The following is a 20,027-nucleotide window of genomic DNA, read 5'->3' on the forward strand; positions in this document are numbered from 1 at the left end:
TTCTTATCAGCCACCGCGCGCCGCCGACGATGCCCGCCGCTGCCAGCCACCGCCGCCGCCGGAGCCCCGCCTCGCCTCGCCGACGCCGTCGTGTTCTGCCGCCCCGCTGTTGACCTCACCGTCGCCGTTGACCGGTACCAAAAACCGCCCGAGTCACCGGTTCTTTTTTCGGGTTTTTTCGGTTTAGATTAGATCGGTTTTATTTTTTTGGGTTTGCTAATTAGTGAACGTTCACCCGGTTAGATCGTTTTAATGAACGGTTTTGGTTCGTTAGCCTCTGTTAGCGAACGTTCGTTCGTTAGACTTTTCTTTTTAGTTTTAATTTTCGGCCAGGGACCTATCCGCGAATACTTTTTACTCGTTTGTCCAAATCCAGTGAAACCAATGCCAAAATCTTCGTCTTGTTCCCCTCTTTCCAGATAATCAACTTGAACATGGTTTTGACAATTTAAAATTTGGATTCAAGAGTATTTGATTTCGATCTTCTTTTGATCGTAGTTTGAGTTTCGTAACTCCGATTCGATTGATTCTTTTTGCAAATCGAAGCTCTTCTCTTGAATTTTCTTTTTGGATCTTTTCTCTTGATTTTTACCTTTGCATCTTATGCTTGAGTGCTTATGTATTCTATTGTTTGTTCACGAGAGAGTTTCCGGAGTGCGAGGCTTGCTACTACGAATCTCTAGGGTTTTCAGATCGTCAGAAGGGGAAGTAACACTTTGATCATACCCCTTATTACCCAGTTTTTATGCATTAGTTTCAACCCTCAAACATTGCATGAGTAGGATCTGTTAACACGTGGGTATTTGGTAAGTAATTGAAGAGGTAGAACCTATTGCCCTTTCATATTCAAACCCCTGGGTGTTACTACGTTCTGCTTATATTGCTATGTGATGCTCGTAGACGTGGATTTGGTTTGAGATATTCATGAAGATGTGAGAGTTATTATTAATTAATGGTTAACTTAAGGTGGCTACTTTAATACACATCTGGGTGGATTGGTTGGGGCACCCTGGAGCACCCAGTGGTTGTCCGGACACCTGGAGCAATCCAGTGTTGTCCTAGGATATCCCGGAGTACCCGTGTGATCATCCTATGGTTTGCCACCAAGGCTCAAAGGGATCATAAGATTGTTCATACTAGAAACTTCTGTGTGCAGCCACAAGCCATTATGGCCTCTGGCATAGTTGAGTAAGTTGTGGGAATCCTTTCCATGATGGGCTAGCAGATGTAGGGGGTTGTAGGTGTACCGGCCTATCTATCGGTTAAGGGGACCTCTTCAGAAAGACTGTGTCTCGGTCATCCGTTTCTCAAACACCATGCAGTGCGAGAAATACAACAGAGGAGATCGAGTCTTGTGGGGAAAAGTGTGCAAACCTATAATCATGGTTAGCCGTGTCCCCGGTTATGGACATCTTGAGTATCTGGTACTTGAATTATTGGTTTGATCTCATCACTTTACTTAATTAATTTGTTGGGTTATAACTATTACATTGGGATTGAGTTGGAGGAACCTTCTCAATGTTTTCAACAAACTTTGTAGTTAAATAAAATATATTCCTTTGTTGTAGGGAAAAACTAGCTTTATGCAAATGATAACCATAGAGCCTCCACCAGCCATATATGCATGTAGTGATAGTTTTTATTTGTTCATTGCTCTATAGTGTTATCTTGCCAGCATATTCCATGTGCTGACCTACACAGGCTGCAACGTGTTATCTTGTAGAGTTTTCAGACGAAGAGTAAGGTGCGCTAGGTCGTTGTCATGCACTCAGTTCTGACATGGAGTTGGATGGAATCCACTACCTTTGAAGCTTCCGCTGTTATCTTATTTAGACGGCCTTTAGCCATATTATTTTAATAAGTTCTCTTATGAGACATTCGATGTAATAAGTGTGTGATTGAACTCTGTTATAAATCCTCGAGTACTGTGTGTGTCAGCAATACCGATCCAGGGATGACACTTAAACACAGAGAATTGACCGTCTGAGTCGGGTCGCTACACTAGCATAAACGATCATCTGATCATCATCTACTTCTTGTGACGCTTGCTCTGGTTGTGGCTTGATTCGGGCTCGTCGATTTGGGTGATGAGGCACTTCCTCATGTCAACGATCCGCGTGTGCATCTCGTAGCATGTGTACACACTCTTGGCCGCAAACCTGAGGTGAGGTTCATCTAGTTGCTGCATCCAGGCCCCGTGCCAGGATACGGGACTTGTTCTCTAGGCATCCTGCTTCATCTTTTCATACTAGGGGTCGATGATGGCCGAGGCAAGTTCGACCAGGGAGTCCTTCTTCGTGCTGCCCCAGACCATGTAGTGGTCACGGATTTCGACAAGGTTCTTGCAGGCCAAGCCCGTAACACTGAGCGCTTTTACATCGTTGGTGGTATCCACCGTGGCGAACTTGTTGTCAGTGTTGTTGACAAACCTGTTGAAATGGTTGCAAGGCTCTGTGGCGATGCAGTAGTGGTAGATGAGGACATGATGGCGCACGCACAGCTGGGCGACGGCAACCTTCTGATCTATGCCAGGACGATCGGCGGTGTACTGGAGGTCGATGCCGACCACCTTGTACTTGTCTCCAGCAAGCAACTGTTCAACGCTGTTGATGTAGTCGTCCACCATGGTCGGGTCGATGGTGTACACCACCGAGAGATCCGTCTCCCTCGTGTGGGTCTCCACTCTATGCTCGCCGAACTCCATTGGAGCGCCGCCGGACATCCCCTCTCAATGTGTCGTCGAGGGTGTGCTTGTTGTGTTGTGGGGCGCGATCGAAAGGTTGAAGAGACTAAGGTTATAATGGCCGCGGGAATTAAAGGGGAAGCCGGACGGCCAGGAATATCGGCAGGCCCTAGTGGTAGTTCTAATTTGCAGCGCGTAACTCCATCGTGCCGCACGTAATTGCATCACGTGGCAATGCGCGTGGTGCAACCGCATGCATATGGGGCCCCCGATGTGATCGTGCGCACAGCCAACCGCTGGCAGAGCACGCACGGAGGGATGCAAGCAGAGCGCTCCGCGGTCGCCTCAAGGAAAAGCTGTCCACAAGCCGAGCGTGCCGACGGACGCGAGTAGAGCGCGCCAATGGATGCGACAGAGCGCGCCGCGGCGCCTAACGGCGAGCAGAGCTTGCCGAGGGACGTGAGCAGAGGACGTCACAGTGATACGTGGCAAATAAGATGAACTGTGCGAGTGATGTCGGAGACATCAAGCACGAATCATATTAGAGTTGCGTGTGCAATACGTGGCAGACAGTTGATCCATCCGAGCTGTTTGTGATGGAATAAGCCGTGTGTGTTGCGGGCAAACGCTTGCTGGTGTATAACCTTAAATTTAACCAACAAAATGTTAATGCCTGTTTTAAAAATTATATAATTGGAAACTATGTTCAAATACGACTCCAACGATATAATCTATGGCGACATGCATTCGTATTTTATTAGTTAAATCATACTTATAAACCAGGACGGTGGTATAGTAGGTAATTAAATCGCAAATGTTTTTTATTAACCATATGTGTACGTGGCCTTTCGTCCTCCTCTCGCACATCTTGTCACCCCGCTGCCGCAGACGGCTTACAGCGCAAGCTTGCGCAGCGCGCTTGGGCGTTCTTTTTGCCAAACAGTGGCGCCAATCAATCGTCGGTGAGCCCGTTCCCGCGCAACCTCGCAGGTTCCCGCGCAAGCTTCCCGCTCGACTCGATGAAATCCCCCAAAATCCTATTGCTTACCGGCCTGCTATAAAAACCCTCACGGCCGGCGAGTCCTGCGTCACATTTTCCCCTCTGTAAGTGCATCTAGTGCCCCTTAGTGATTTTGGTGTATTGAAGACTTATAGGTTAAGGGACTAATGTGTTTATGGGTGTACACAGGTCTATAAGTCTATGAGGAGTTTGATATTTGCAGTGAAAGTCGGCCCCTAAAAATGATGTTCTTCAACTGAAGACTTTGGATTTCTGAAGACTTTGAAAGTGAAGAAATTGGTGTGACCTTGAAGACTTGGTATTCATTTGAGGAACATGAAGCGTGAAGACTTTTGTTTTCGTAGTTTCATTTTCTCTTTCTTGAGTCATAGGAAACACCGTACTGTTAAAGGGGGTCGAGGAAATACTAAGGAAAAATTTCCATGTGATGTTCAACTCAAAATCCTACACCTACCAATCCCTCAAGTGAAGCCATTGGAAATCTCATATAGTCCAGTCATATTCTTCAGTGACAGAGACGAAGTTCTTCTGGTCTCTGAGGAATTTGTTCTGACTGAGGAGTTAGGAATTCGCCAGTGCGGATTGCCTACACAGTGAGGAACATGATAGCCCTGAGGAATTTGATACTCAAATTTCCGACCGTTGTTGTGCTATGCGCCAGCTGTCCCAAAAATATCTACCCACCTAACGATCATATCATTGAAGGGCATTTATTTCTTATCATGTCGGGCTGCTCCCTAGGCTATAAATAGCCGCCCCCTACAACCACTAGCTGGTTGGCTGCTCCGAGAGAAACTGACACTTGTCATTTGAGAGCATCCCATCCTCCGAGGACTTTGAGCGAAAATCATCAAGTGAGGAAAATCCCAAACCCAAACACCTACAAACCCAGAGTGATTGAGCATCACTGAAGAGATTGATCCTGCGTGGATCCGACGCTTGTTACCTTTGAAGACTGTGCTTCTTCCAGACGGTTAGGCATCATGGTCTAGAGTATCCAAGAGGAAATTGTGGATCGCCGAGTGACCGAGTTTGTGAAGGTTTGGAAGTCACCTGAAGACTTACCACGAGTGATTGGATGAGGTCTGTGTGACCTTAGTTCAAGGAGAATACGGTGAGGACTGTGTGTCCTTAGGTTTAAATACCTAGCCGCTCCAACCAGACGTACAACTGAGACAGCAATTGGAACTGGTCTACCAAATCATTGTCTTCACCAAGCTTACTGGTTCTATTTCCTCAACTCCTTCATTTCCTCATTATTGTGTTGTATGCTTGTTCATATCCGTGCTTGAAGACTTTGACTGAAGACTTTCTCAATTTCCTCAGTTCAATTTCCTTAGTCTGTTTGTCTTCATCCTGTGTTATCCTGTGTTCACGCTTTCTATACTCTGTGCTTGTCTTCATTTCATCATGATGACTATGCTTGTGTTCTGCTATGCATACTTTTGAGTACTTATTCTGCTGCAAGTAGTTCTTCACTAAGGAATTTCCTCACTAGCAAATTCCTCAGTGAAGAATTCATAAAAATCGCCTATTAACCCCCCCTCTAGTCGATATAACGCACTTTCAATTGGTATGAGAGCAAGGTACTCCCTTGTTCTGTGTGATTTTGGTTTAACTGCCTGGAGTTTTAGTTATGTCGACCGCAGGTATGATCAAGTTCTCTGCTGGGTGTCCTACCTTTGATGGGACGGACTACCCCTACTGGAAGAATAAGATGCGAATGCATCTTGAGGCAATTGATAACGATCTCTGGTATGTTGTGGAAAAAGGTGTTCCCTCTGTCTCACCCTCACTGAACAGTGCCGATGTGAAGAGATTCAAGCAACTCGATTCTCAAGCGAAGAATATCATATGTGGACATCTGAGCAAAGGACAGTATGGAAGAGTGAGTGCTTTGGAAACTGCTAAGCTTATCTGGGATAGGTTGTCCAAAGTAAATGAAGGAGTCTCAACACAACGTGACTCTCGAGTTGATGTTCTTCGCAATCTCTTCAACCGCTTCAAAAGATTCGACAATGAAAATGTTCAACAAACCTTCGATCGCCTCACTGACATCTCAAATGAGCTTCAAGCACTTGGTGCCACTGACATCACCGACCACGAGGTGGTGAAGAAACTGCTGAGATCGCTTGACTCTTCATTTGATACTCTGGCATTGATGATACAAGAGCGTGTTGATTACAAGTCACTTGATCCCGCTGATATCCTCGAGAGGCTAAATACTCATGAGTTCCAGCTTGCTGAAAAAAGAGATCTCTATGGTTCGAGCTATGGCAGCTCACGTGCACTGAAGGCCAAGGCAGTTTCTGAGTCTAAAGATAAAGACTCTGATAGCAGCCTTGGTGATCCTGAAGAACTGAGCCATGATCTTGCACTGCTCGTGAAGAAATTCCAGAAGTTCTCAAGACGTGGTCGCTTTGGAAGACCCTCAAGGAGCAATGATTCCTCATCTAGTGACTACAAGAAGAGGCTTTGTCACAAATGCAAGAAACCAGGACAGTACATCCAAGATTGTCCTCAGTGGGAAAAGGAATCAACGAAGAAGAAATACAAGGATTACAGTTCTGATGATGCGAAGAAAAAGAAGAAATCCTCAAAATCTTCATCATCAAAATCCTTGAAGTCTTCATCTCACAAGAAGAGCAGCTCCAAGAAGGCTCGGGCATTCATTGGCAAGGAAATGGACTCTGAGGCTGAATCTGAAGAAAATGAGGAAGAGGAGGCATCTGAGGATTCCGAATCCGGTGTGGCGAGCCTAGCCCTCGCTACTGCATTCGTCAGCAAGTCTATCTTCAACACTGAAGAAAATGACCTCACCAACAAGGCTGATGAAGGCAATGACGACTACGCTCCCACCTATTGCTTCATGGCAAAGGGTGCCAAGGTACTCAAATATTCCTCATCTGAATCAAGTGAAAATGAATCTGATGAAAACCTTAAGCCCAGCTATTCTAAACTTGCTAAGATTGCCGTGAAACAACAAAGGGCCTTTGAAAAGGTTCAAAACATGCTAGACAAAAGTGATGATATGTTGGGTGAAGAAATGGATCGCACTAAAACCTTGACTGAAAATCTTCAGAGACTTCAGACTAGGTTTGACAACCTTCAAGGTAATCATAACACTCTCTTATCTGATCATGAGAAGCTTTCTTATGAATTTATTCAAAGAAAGCAAGATCTTGAGAAGCTAAAAGTGAGTTATGAAGATCTTCAGAAGGAGCGCGATTCATTACTTGCTCAACAAATCAGCGCTGCTCAGGAAGAATTTGTTCCTCCATGTTTGAAATGCATTGAACGTGAATCTGCTAATTCTTCACCTGAATGTTCAAATGCTTCTAATACTACAAATTCCTCAACTGTCTCTGCTATCATTAATTCCTCATCTGAGGACATTGCTAGTATCACTGACGATGCAGGGTTGAAGGAATTGTACATGACAGGCATGTACAAAAGCCTCAAAGGGCATCAGACTCTTTGTGATGTGCTTGAAAAGCAGATCCTCAACAGGAACCCTAGGAAAGAGGGTATTGCCTTTGAGAGGAAACTCAATGCTGATGGTACATATTGGAAGCCTGAGCAGTACCCCAAAACCTCATGGGTTGCTGCAAAGGGACCTCCAGTTGATCCATCTAATTTATCTGGCTTTACATGTGAATCTTCTCATTCTTCTGATGAGTCATTTGACTCCAACTACAAACTGTTTAAAACTCAGAATGGTGAAGTATTTGCTAGATATGTTGGCACTAACTGCAGGAACGGTTCCCCTATGAAGAAAATCTGGGTTCCCAAAAGGTGCCTTGAAAGTATTCAGGTGAATGTCCTCATGACACCACCTGTGAAGAATAGGAACCCCAGATCAAATTCTTCATATGAACCAAATTCTTCATATGGATCCAAGTCCTCATACGGACCAAATTCCTCACATGGATCATATTCCTCAAGAGGATCAAAGTCCTCATATGAACATCATCGTGCTAACAACTCTGTTTCGCAGGGAAGAGCCAAGGGCTATGAATATGAGCATTATTTTTCTAATCATTATGTTCATAAGTCCTCGAAGAATTTCTCTGCTTATTCATATGCTTACCCTAACTTCTCTTATATGAAACGAAATGGATTGGCTTCTATGCCACCTTTTTCGTATGGAGCTCGCAGAGTGATGAACTCTTTGCCACCCCTTTAGATGTGGGTGGTGAAGAAAAAGAACTAATCTTTTATGCAGGGTCAGGTCTCCAGACGTGCTCAAACGTCTGAAGAATTTGCTGGAGACCTGAACAATGCCTGAAAGGACGCAGGCTAATCATGAAGAAATGAACTTTCATTTCTCACGTCCTCATGCTGCTTTATCTGTTCTACTGCTTGATGAAATTGATCTGATGAATTGATGTCATATTCTTCACTGATGAAGTATATGAAGTTCCTAAGCTGCACTAATTCATCTGCAGGATGATCAACCCAAAGCCACTGAGTGGGTCCTCGATAGTGGATGTACAAATCACATGACTGGTGACAAGAATCTATTGATTGATGCTCCCTTATCACCATCGCATCTGAAGCATATCATCTTCGCTGACAAAGGCAAAAGTCAGGTATTGGGTCTAGGTAAGGTTGTGATCACAAAGGATCGACACATGGACAAAGTCATGCTTGTCAAGTCCTTAGGATACAATCTTATGTCTGTCTCAATGCTTTGTGATCTTGATATGGTAGTTGACTTTGGCAAGTATCATTGTGTTGTGGTTATGGAAGCTGACAATTCCAAAGTATTCGAAGGCTTTAGGAGAGGAGACTTGTATATTGTTGATTTCTCTATAGGACCGCAACCAGCCGTGTGCCTAATTGCAAAAGCTTCAGAAGGTTGGCTATGGCATCGACGACTTGGTCATGTAGGCATGAGGAATTTGCACACGCTTGCAAAGAAGAAGCAAGTCATTGGCATTGAGAATGCCAAATTCCTCAAGGATCACTTGTGTGGAGCTTGTGAAGCTGGAAAGATGACCAAGGCTAAGCATCCAGCGAAGACTATCATGACCACTACTCGACCATTCGAATTGCTTCACATGGACCTCGTTGGTCCTAACCATTACTCAACTGTCACAAATGACGCATCTCTCTATGGGCTTGTTACTGTTGATGATTACTCTCGTTACACATGGGTACACATTGTTACTTACAAACATGAAGTGCAGGAAGTCTTCAAACGATTTTCCTCGAGGGCTTCAACCAACTTTGGTGTGAAGATCAAGCACATCAGAAGTGACAATGGAACTGAGTTCAAGAATTCTGGTCTTGATGACTATCTTGATGAACTTGGTATTACTCATGAGTTATCTGCTCCTTACACACCTCAGCAAAATGGCGTCGTGGAGCGCAAGAACAGAACTCTTGTTGAGATGGCTCGCACTATGCTTGATGAGTACAAGACGCCTCGTCACTTCTGGATTGAGGCAATTTATACTGCGTGCCACATCATCAACAGGGTATATCTTCACAAATTCTTCAAGAAGACTGCCTATGAACTCCTCACTGACAAGAAACCCAATGTGAGTTATTTCAAAGTCTTCGGTGCTAAATGTTGGATTAGAGATCCTCATCACAATGCTAAATTTGCACCGAATGCACATGAAGGTTTTATGCTTGGTTACGGAAAGGACTCACACACCTACAGAGTCTTCAACACCGTTCTTCACAAGGTTGTTCAAACTATAGATGTGCGGTTCGATGAAACTAATGGCTCGCAAAGAGAGCACCTACCCTCTGTGATAGATGAACCAGCACCTGAGGAAACTATCAAGTACAAGGCTACTGAGGATGTCATTCCTACCGAAGAATCTGTTGAAGAATTCATTCCAGAATGTGAAGAACGTCGAGCTAATGCACCTGAAGAAATTGCTGAAGAAAATACTGATCAAATTCCTCGACGACAACCTACTCATCCTCGCGTTGCAAAAGAAGTGCAAGTTGAGAAGATCATCGATGACATTGAAGCACCAGGTCCTCTCACATGCTCAAAAGCTTCACATTTATCTAACTTTTGTGGGCACTATGCTTTTGTCTCTATCTCAGAGCCCACTAAGGTAGATGAAGCATTTCTGGAGCCTGAGTGGATTCAGGCCATGCAAGAAGAATTACATCAGTTCGAGCTCAACAATGTTTGGGAACTGGTCAATCGTCCAGATCCTCGCAAACACAATATCATTGGCACAAAGTGGATCTACCGCAACAAGCAAGATGAAAATGGCCTTGTGGTGAGGAATAAGGCACGACTAGTAGCTCAAGGCTACACACAGGTTGAAGGAATTGATTTCGATGAAACTTTTGCACCTGTTGCTAGACTTGAAGCTATTCGCATATTACTTGCTTATGCTAACCATCATGATATCACTTTATACCAAATGGATGTGAAAAGTGCATTCCTCAATGGTAAGCTTGAGGAAGAAGTATATGTTGCTCAACCCCCAGGTTTTGAAGATCCTAAGTATCCTGACAAAGTCTTCAGACTAAATAAGGCCCTCTATGGCCTCAAGCAGGCCCCTCGGGCGTGGTATGATACTTTGAAGGAATTCCTCATGAAGAAAGGCTTCAAACCCGGTTCACTCGACCCTACTTTTTCACTAAATCATATGATGATGAATTGTTTGTATGCCAAATATATGTTGATGATATCATCTTTGGCTGTAATGCCAATGTTATAGTGATGAATTTGCCTATATGATGAGTGAAGAATATCAAATGTCTATGATGGGAGAGTTGAAATTCTTCTTAGGTCTTCAAATTCGTCAGCAGCACGATGGCATATTCATATCTCAGGAGAAATACCTCAAGGATGTACTGAGGAAATTCGGCATGCAAGATTGCAAAGGCGTCAAAATTCCTATGCCCACAAATGGTCATCTGTGCACTGATGAAAATGGTATTGACTTCGATCAAAAGGTATACCGCTCCATGATTGGTTCTTTATTGTACTTATGTGCATCTAGGCCAGATATTATGCTTAGTGTTTGCATGTGTGCCCGATTTCAAGCTACACCGAAGGAATCACACCATAAGGCTGTGAAACATATTCTTCGATATCTAGCTCACACACCAACACTAGGATTATGGTACCCCAAGGGCTCGGCTTTTGATCTCGTTGGATATTCTGACTCTGACTATGCTGGTGATCATGTGGATCGCAAGTCAACATCTGGTACATGTCATTTCCTCGGACGATCTTTGGTCTGTTGGTCCTCGAAGAAACAGAACTGCGTATCACTGTCTACTGCTGAAGCTAAGTACATTGTTGCTGGTTCTTGCTGTGCTCAATTGCTTTGGATGAAGCAAACTCTCAAGGACTACGACGTCAACGTGAAGAATGTGCCTCTCTTCTGTGACAATGAGAGTGCTATCAAGATTGCTCACAACCCAGTTCAGCACTCAAAGACAAAGCACATTCAGATTCGTCATCATTTTCTTCGCGATCATGTGTTGAAGGGCGACATTTCTATTGAGCATGTGAAGACTGAAGAACAGCTAGCCGATATCTTCACAAAGCCCTTGGATGAGAAGAGATTTAGCAGGTTGCGGTGTGAGCTAAATATCTTAGAATCTTCGAATGTTCTTTGAAAAGGACACTCATCCTAACACTTATGCAAAATTGATGACTTAGATGTGCAACACATGAAGAAACGTTTTTCTTCAATCAATGAAGAATAACACTCTAAGTGTGAAGAAATTAATGAAGAATTCGATTCTCAGAACCCTACGACAATTGTACGCGGTGTCTGAAATCATCATTCTTATACGGTGGGTCACACCACCACAAAAGTTGAAAATCTTCAATTTGAGTTTTTCCTCAGTTTTTGAAATTCCTCAGTTGTTCATATTCTTCAACTTTGCAAAATCTTCACTGTTTCCGTCGTTTTTCTTCATTGGCTATATATATATATATATATATATATATATATATATATATATATATATATATATATATATATATATATATATATATATATATATATATATATATATGAGTTTATGACCTCTACAGCATTCACTTATGGCTAATTCTTCAAGTTGGTTTTTCTGCTAAGTGAATGTGATCGGACCCTTCCCCCTCTATGCTATACTCAACCCAATCTCACAAATTCTTCATGTGCGTTCTATTTGAAACTCGTTCAAAATCTTCACTGTGTCCTTGTCAGCTGAAGAATTCGTGAACGGAACTTTTAACTTATCTTATCCAAATTTTCGGCTTTGCCGCTCAAACCGTTCCGCTTCCCACGATATACTTATCTATTCACCCATGATCTAACACGATCTCCACTTCTCAGTACGTGGGTGACACATGTCATGCGAATGTGAAGGGGTCAGGGGCACGTTCGTCCAATTTCTTCGGGCGAACCGTTTTTCACCGTGGCTATAAATACCCTCTCTCCCCTTCCTCACTTCTTTTACTCCGCTCGACCTCTCTCCTGCTCGAGCTTCTCAAACCCTAGCACCGCCGCTACATCATCGTCGCCGGTGAGGAAGAGCTTCACTGCCTCGACCTCGTCACCGCCGTACTCACGCCGGCCGCGGAAATCTTCACTCCGCCGCCGCCGTAGCCGTCTTCCTCCGCCAAGTTAGGGCGTGGAAGATCTGCACAGACGAGCTTCACTTCTCCACATCCCAGTTCATCGTGTTCTTCGTTCAGGGTAAATCAAAGTTACTTTTACTGCCCTCTTTGATTCAAATGACTTCTACAAAATCTTCAAAGGTGTTTATTCCTCAAATTTTTCACACACTGAACACCTCACTTGTCATCTGTTCTTGATTCGTTTCTCTAAGGATCATTTTTCTTCAAGATTCCTCAATTGTGTGGATCTTCGATCTATACAACTCTGGAACCTAAGACAAAGAACGCTTAGGGAAATTCTTCAAGACTCAACTGGTCAAATTCCTCAAACTTGTTCTTTTTGAAAAACTTTCTGAGAACGCATATGACCTCTCCAAATTCCTCGCAACTATACTCTGTTCACAGGTACTCATGTCCGTTGCTGAATCACTAGGTTCTCATCAACTTAACTCATTTGCAGCGTTCCTCGAAGAAAAGTTGCATACTTCTTCAGAGATTTCAATTGTTCAAATTCCTCAACTGAAGAAAATGGCTGATGGAAAGAAGCCACAGAAAGGAGGAAAGAGGCCTGAGGTCAATACTGCCTTTGAAATACCTAAGGACATCTATGCTGGGTACTGCACACCCCCTGAGGAAGATAAAAATCAGTGCAAGGTGCGCATTCAGAGGATAGAAAGGAGATGGGCAAAAGAGTGGAAGGAGTACAGGTATGTGACTCCAAAATACATGAAGAAATTCGCTGTTACTCCTCCATGCTCAAGACCTCCATTGGCACCTGGCCAAGAGGCAGATCCCACTAGCATCAAGCGCGGTGAGGAATTTCCTGAAGAATGGGCCAAGCGCTAGGCCAAGTTGGCCAAACAGGCTAAAGATGCAGTGAAGAAATTCAACATAGATTCCACTGCTACTGCTGCTGAGGCCTCTGTAAGGCCGAAGAAATCCATGGCAAAGAAGCCTGCGCACAAGCCAAGTGCCTCTTCTTCAATGCCCTCACGGCCAATTCCTCAAGCCACTCCTGCTCCTCCAAAGTCCTCAGCTGCTCCGACAAAATCCTCAGCACCTGTGCATCTTGCCACGTGCCAAAGGACTACAGGCATCTCCATTGCCTCAGGAGCTTCAGCTAGTTCCTCAGTTGCACCAAATTCTTCAACAGGACCATCTCTGCTGAAGACTAAGACCACTGCTGGACGAGGCTCTCGCCCAAGTCCTCAGAAGAAGCAGGTTGCCTTCCAAGTGCCGTCTGAAGAAGACGAAGCTGATGATGAAGAACTTGCTGAAATCATCAGAGACAGGCAAGTCAGGGCCGCTAGAGCCAAGGGCACAGAAGTGCCACTGCTTTTGGATCCAAAGTTGATCCTCGACTATATTGATCTCTGGCACAAGGACCCAAACACTCTTATGCCTGATTTCAAGTTGACACCTGGCCAAAGTCACATGTTGACCCATTTCATCAGTGAAGAAAAATGGAAATATGAGAAGGCCAGGCAACTCAAGAAAGCACAGTACAGGAAGGAGAAGTTCCTGAAGAACAACGTTGTCTCTATGACAACTAATGAACTTGTAAAGCTCCAGTCTGAAATCAAAGTCCTCAGTGATGATTTCAACGCTTACTATGCTGATTGGAAAGGAGCCAAGGTCAGGTTCGTCAATCTGACGAAGACACTCACTTCAAATGCCGCTGCCCCTGTGCATATTAAAGTCACTCCGGCTGAAGCATCTGCTCAGCAAACTGAAGAACATGCCAGCACCGCTGATGACAATCAGGCTGCTGACGACAATGGGAGTTCTAGGGCTGATGACTGCATTCCAGCCACTGAAGAAATTGCTAGGGCACCCACTAGTGGTGTGCCTGAAGAAAATGAAGAGGTCAGGGCAACTGCATCAGTTGTGCCTGAAGAAAATCAACCACATTCCTCTGCTCCTCCTGCGCCTACTCCAACTCTAATCCTTCCATCTGCATCAGATGTGAAGAAGACCAAGGCTGCAGAGCGTGCAGCTGTGAAGAAAAGGAAATCATCAGCTTCTTCAGATTCTTCATCTCCGAAGAAAATGAAGACCATGACCAGCTCTTTTGCAAACCCGATTGATGTTGTTCCGATCTCAACCATGCCATCAAAGGACCTTGTTCCTTTCGATGAAGAATATGTGATCCCCAGCGGATCTGATGAAGAAACTACTTCTGCTGCTACTTCAGAGCAGATGGATGAAGAAATTGAAGTGGATAAAATCCCTTCAACCCCAGTTATTTCCTCGCCTATGCCTCAGTTCACAGCTGAAGAGGCCGGCGTTGAAGAAATTGAAGAAGAAGATGTGGACATTGGATGTACCACACCAGTGATGAATGACGACTTTTGGGAAAGTCAGCACCCCAATTCTCCACTCTTCACTCCACTGCAGCAAATTCCTCAGTCCCCAGTCACTACAGTTCAAATGGGATCTGATGAAGCTCATGAAGACATTCCAGCCGCTAGTGCTGAAGAAAATGAAAATGAAGAATTCAAGAACCAGGCTGCCACTGAAGAGGAACCAGAAATTCCTCAACCTGACGAACCTGAGATTGCGATTCCTGAGGTTGTGATGCAACTCACTGACACTCCTCTGCCCAAGCCAAAGGATCCATTCTCCAGGAAGCAAAAATTCAAGACTGATGCCTTCTTTGGCGAGCATGTATTCTTCACTGATTACAACCCTTATGACTCTGCTCGCATAAGGAAGAGGCGTTTCTGGACTGCCAGCCAGGCAAATTTCTATTCCTTGGTGCTGTTCAACAAAGACAAAGTCTTCGATCATGAGCACATTCCTCACGTGGATATGGAATCTCTGCCATGCTTCGAGCCAGTCCTCAGCGTTCTTCATGACGCTGGATTGTTAAACTTCTACACTGACATCTGTGACTGGAATGAAGAACTTATTCTTCAATTTTATGCAACACTGCACATCACCGGAAATTCTGAAGATGTGAATTCATGGGTGCTGGACTGGATGTCTGAAAACACTCACTACAAGGCACCAGCTACTGAATTTCTTCGTGCCTTAACTCTCAGTCCGCCCCTTGACGGTGCTTGTTGCGTCTACAATGAACCTGAGCTAACCGATCACTACATGCAAGTGCTGATGAAGCCTTTGAAGCCAGGTGAGACCCCAAGAACAAAATTCCTCGTGAAGGAATTATTGTGTGCCTCGGACTGTCTATCGCATTCTGACAAAGACATTGAGTCCAATCAAGGGCCACGACTAAAATGAAGAAGAAGTCGTTGGCATCATGAAGAATCTGCTTTTCAATATCATTCATGGCATTCCCATAAACTTCCATGATTTCTTCATGAGGACTCTGGCAAATGTCGCCATGTCACCATTTGAGTTGAAGTCTTATGCACCTTGGATTATGAGATTCATCAGGACAAGGTCTTCACTCAACTATAAAGCTGATACACTGAACCATTGCAGCTACTTGCCCCCAATTGAAGTCCTCAAACGGACATTTTCCTCAGCCGATGAAAAGGGCAAGGCTACTGTTGTAATTGATGAAGGCATTCGTCCATTGGATGGACAATTTCGCAAGGCTGCATCCTACTCCACCAATGATGACTCTGCCACCCATGACTCTGCCGCCAACGCACCCAAGCAAAATCCTCAAGGCACAGCACCCAGGGTGATGACTGACCGTGAGCTTCTCCTCAATCTTCACCAGAAGGTTGATCGCAATCATAAATGGGTCAAGCGTCAGTTTGGTTCAATTCTTCACAACATGACTGCTACCCATAATGCAGTGAAGAAAAACCACTACTACCTTCATGAAACCCTCAACCGCACCTGGGCTGTTCTGTCTCAAGTCTATAGTGAAGAAGATCTGAAGAAAATGGGTCTCAAGGAAGATCTTGACTGGGCTGCACCTCCTCCGAAGAAGTACAAGAAGGTCAAGGTTCCTTCCTTGGTGGCCAGTTCCTATTCTTCATCACGTGACACTGATGAACATGAAGATTTGGACGACACTGCGGCAGGCCCTACATCAACAAACGACCCCAACAACGCTGACGCTCCTTCATCACCTTGATATTCTTTAGGGGCGTTAGTCCTCATTTTCGACCCTTTTGGTCATTTGATGACAAAGGGGGAGAAATTTGAGTTAGTCTTCAAGCGGGTCTATCTTATATGGGCGTTTTTTTTCTAAGTTGCAACTCTCGTTCTTTTGAAGACTTTGCTGGATCGAGTTGGAAACTTAAACTCTATGGTGACCTGATACTTTTGTTGTGTTCTTCTGCATGCTTATTCCTCGTTAATATTATTGCACGCATGCTGAATTACATCAGTCACCATATTTCATCATGCATTTCAAATTCTTCATATATTATGTCAAATGCGTGTATGAATTACAAGATATAGGGGGAGATCTCCATGATTCAACTCTTCAAGTGTGCATTGCTTCAAAAGCAAATTCCTTACTATGCACATCTTCAGGGGGAGTTCTTCTATATCTTGCAATCAAATTCCTCAATATCAGTATTTACACTTCATATGTTTATCCCCGTTGAAAACTTAACCTATATTGTCATCAATCACCAAAAAGGGGGAGATTGTAAGTGCATCTAGTGCCCCTTAGTGATTTTGGTGTATTGAAGACTTATAGGTTAAGGGACTAATGTGTTTATGGGTGTACACAGGTCTATAAGTCTATGAGGAGTTTGATATTTGCAGTGAAAGTCGGCCCCTAAAAATGATGTTCTTCAACTGAAGACTTTGGATTTCTGAAGACTTTGAAAGTGAAGAAATTGGTGTGACCTTGAAGACTTGGTATTCATTTGAGGAACATGAAGCGTGAAGACTTTTGTTTTCGTAGTTTCATTTTCTCTTTCTTGAGTCATAGGAAACACCGTACTGTTAAAGGGGGTCGAGGAAATACTAAGGAAAAATTTCCATGTGATGCTCAACTCAAAATCCTACACCTACCAATCCCTTCAAGTGAAGCCATTGGTAATCTCATATAGTCCAGTCATATTCTTCAGTGACAGAGACGAAGTTCTTCTGGTCTCTGAGGAATTTGTTCTGACTGAGGAGTTAGGAATTCGCCAGTGCAGATTGCCTACACAGTGAGGAACATGATAGCCCTGAGGAATTTGATACTCAAATTTCCGACCGTTGTTGTGCTATGCGCCAGCTGTCCCAAAAATATCTACCCACCTAACGGTCATATCATTGAAGGGCATTTATGTCTTATCATGTCGGGCTGCTCCCTAGGCTATAAATAGCCACCCCCTACAATCACTAGCTGGTTGGCTGCTCCGAGAGAAACTGACACTTGTCATTTGAGAGCATCCCATCCTCCGAGGACTTTGAGCGAAAATCATCAAGTGAGGATAATCCCAAACCCAAACACCTACAAACCCAGAGTGATTGAGCATCACTGAAGTGATTGATCCTGCGTGGATCCGACGCTTGTTACCTTTGAAGACCGTGCTTCTTCCAGACGGTTAGGCGTCATGGTCTAGAGCATCCAAGAGGAAATTGTGGATCGCCGAGTGACCGAGTTTGTGAAGGTTTGGAAGTCACCTGAAGACTTACCACGAGTGATTGGATGAGGTCTGTGTGACCTTAGTTCAAGGAGAATACGGTGAGGACTGTGTGTCCGGGCCTGGGTGTCCTCAGGTTTAAATACCTAGCCGCTCCAACCAGACGTACAACTGAGACAGCAGTTGGAAATGGTCTACCAAATCATTGTCTTCACCAAGCTTACTGGTTCTATTTCCTCAACTCCTTCATTTCCTCATTATTGTGTTGTATGCTTGTTCATATCTGTGTTTGAAGACTTTGACTGAAGACTTTCTCAATTTCCTCAGTTCAATTTCCTTAGTCTGTTTGTCTTCATCCTGTGTTATCCTGTGTTTACGCTTTCTATACTCTGTGCTTGTCTTCATTTCATCATGATGACTATGCTTGTGTTCTGCTATGCATACTTTTGAGTACTTATTCCGCTGCAAGTAGTTCTTCGCTAAGGAATTTCCTCACTAGCAAATTCCTCAGTGAAGAATTCATAAAAATCGCCTATTCACCCCCCTCTAGTCGATATAACACACTTTCACCCTCCCTCCCTGTAGCTTATCTCGTCTGCTTCTCCCACAATCGCCAATGGCACCAGTCCGTCGTCATCGCTCAGGCACTCCGCCGTCATCAGAGGACAGCTCCAGCTGGGAGGCTACACCGCAGCAGCGGCGCAGTCCCCGGCGTAGTGTAGTGCGCGTGGCGTCCATGTTGGGTGTGCGCGGAACACCTACCACACGCTCCACCACCACTGCCCGTCGGCAGCTATTGCCGGCCGCCGTTGCAGCCACACCACCGTCGAAAGCTAGGGCCATCTCCCACTCCGTCACCGCGGCCCGAAGGCGGGAGGTGGCCGTCGTGGCCGCCACCCCACTGCTGGCCACCGTGGCCATCACCCGCTCCGCCACCGCGACCCGAATGCGGGAGGTGGTGGTCGTGGCCGCTACCCCATCGTCGGCCGCCGTGGCCGCCAGCCCAGCGTTGATCCTCGGGATCATCACCCGCTCCGCCACCGCCGCCCGAAGGAGGGAGGCGGAGGTGGAGGCCCGCACGTGCGTCAGCGACCTTGCGCGCTACATTGAGTTCCTACGGGAGGAGGAGGAGCGCCTCTTCAAGCACGCAAAGAGCCTTACCGCAGCCATGGCCGCAGCACACGCCGACGCAGAGGCCAGGAATCAGGAGATCTACGAGCAGTCCGGCCACTTCGGGAGGGATCGTTTGGAGCGACAGTGAGCGTTCGAGCTGGCGAGCGTAGCTGAACGTGCAGCAGCGGCAGGCACCGTATTTCATTTGTCCAGCTCGTCGTTAGGCTCCTCCTCCTCCTCTACCTCTTACTGAGCGCGCTCGGCAGAGGAGAGGCTGCCGAAAGTAGCACCAAGCCCCTCCGTGGTAGTAGTAGTAGTATTTAGGGGCTATTTTGTTCGGTTCATCTGACTATAGATGTGTGGTCGAACTGTACAATGTACTTAAAATTAGCTAGTATATATAGTTGAACTAGCTATTTTAGTACGTGGTTGGCAACAATTGGGGAGAAGTTTGGTCGGTTCAGCTCTCGAGTTGAACTGTTTGTATAAATTAAGAACGACTGCTTAATTACTGAATTTTAGTTGCAAAAATTACATAGTGCTAATGATTTCTAGTTGTATATTTTGACAAATCGCAGTGTTACAAGGATTGACAAATGGCAACATTACTAGATCAACAAATGTAAATCTTTCCAGTTTGACAAATGGCAACATACCCAATATGACAGATGCAAATCTTACCAAATTGTTTGTACGTGGTTGCACACGGGTCATCTAAATCGTTTGCGATCAAGAGCTGTAGAAATCCTGCTCGGCACATTTTCTCTTGGCTTCCTGGGGAAGCTGTCGGTTTGCATACGAGTGTTCTAACTAAAACGTTTGCGATGAGTGTTTTGTATTTAAAAAGCGAATTAAACTGTGGCTTGAGCACCATTAATGGAGAGGATGCGAGCAAGGCGGGCGGCCATGGAAGTCAAAGGGCTCACTTCCCAGTGAGCCTGCGCAGTGTACAGCTCGCATGCTTCCCGGTGAGCCTGCGCACTCGAGGACAGCTTGCACGCCTCTCGGTCAGCCTGCGCACCGGACGGCGCTTGCACGCCTCCCGTTCAGTCAAGGTCAAGCAGCTGTCCGTACGGCACCTCCTACAGCCATTAAAACCAAGAC

This window comes from Aegilops tauschii, chromosome 2 (assembly GCF_002575655.3).
Source record: "Aegilops tauschii subsp. strangulata cultivar AL8/78 chromosome 2, Aet v6.0, whole genome shotgun sequence".
NCBI lineage: Eukaryota > Viridiplantae > Streptophyta > Magnoliopsida > Poales > Poaceae > Aegilops > Aegilops tauschii.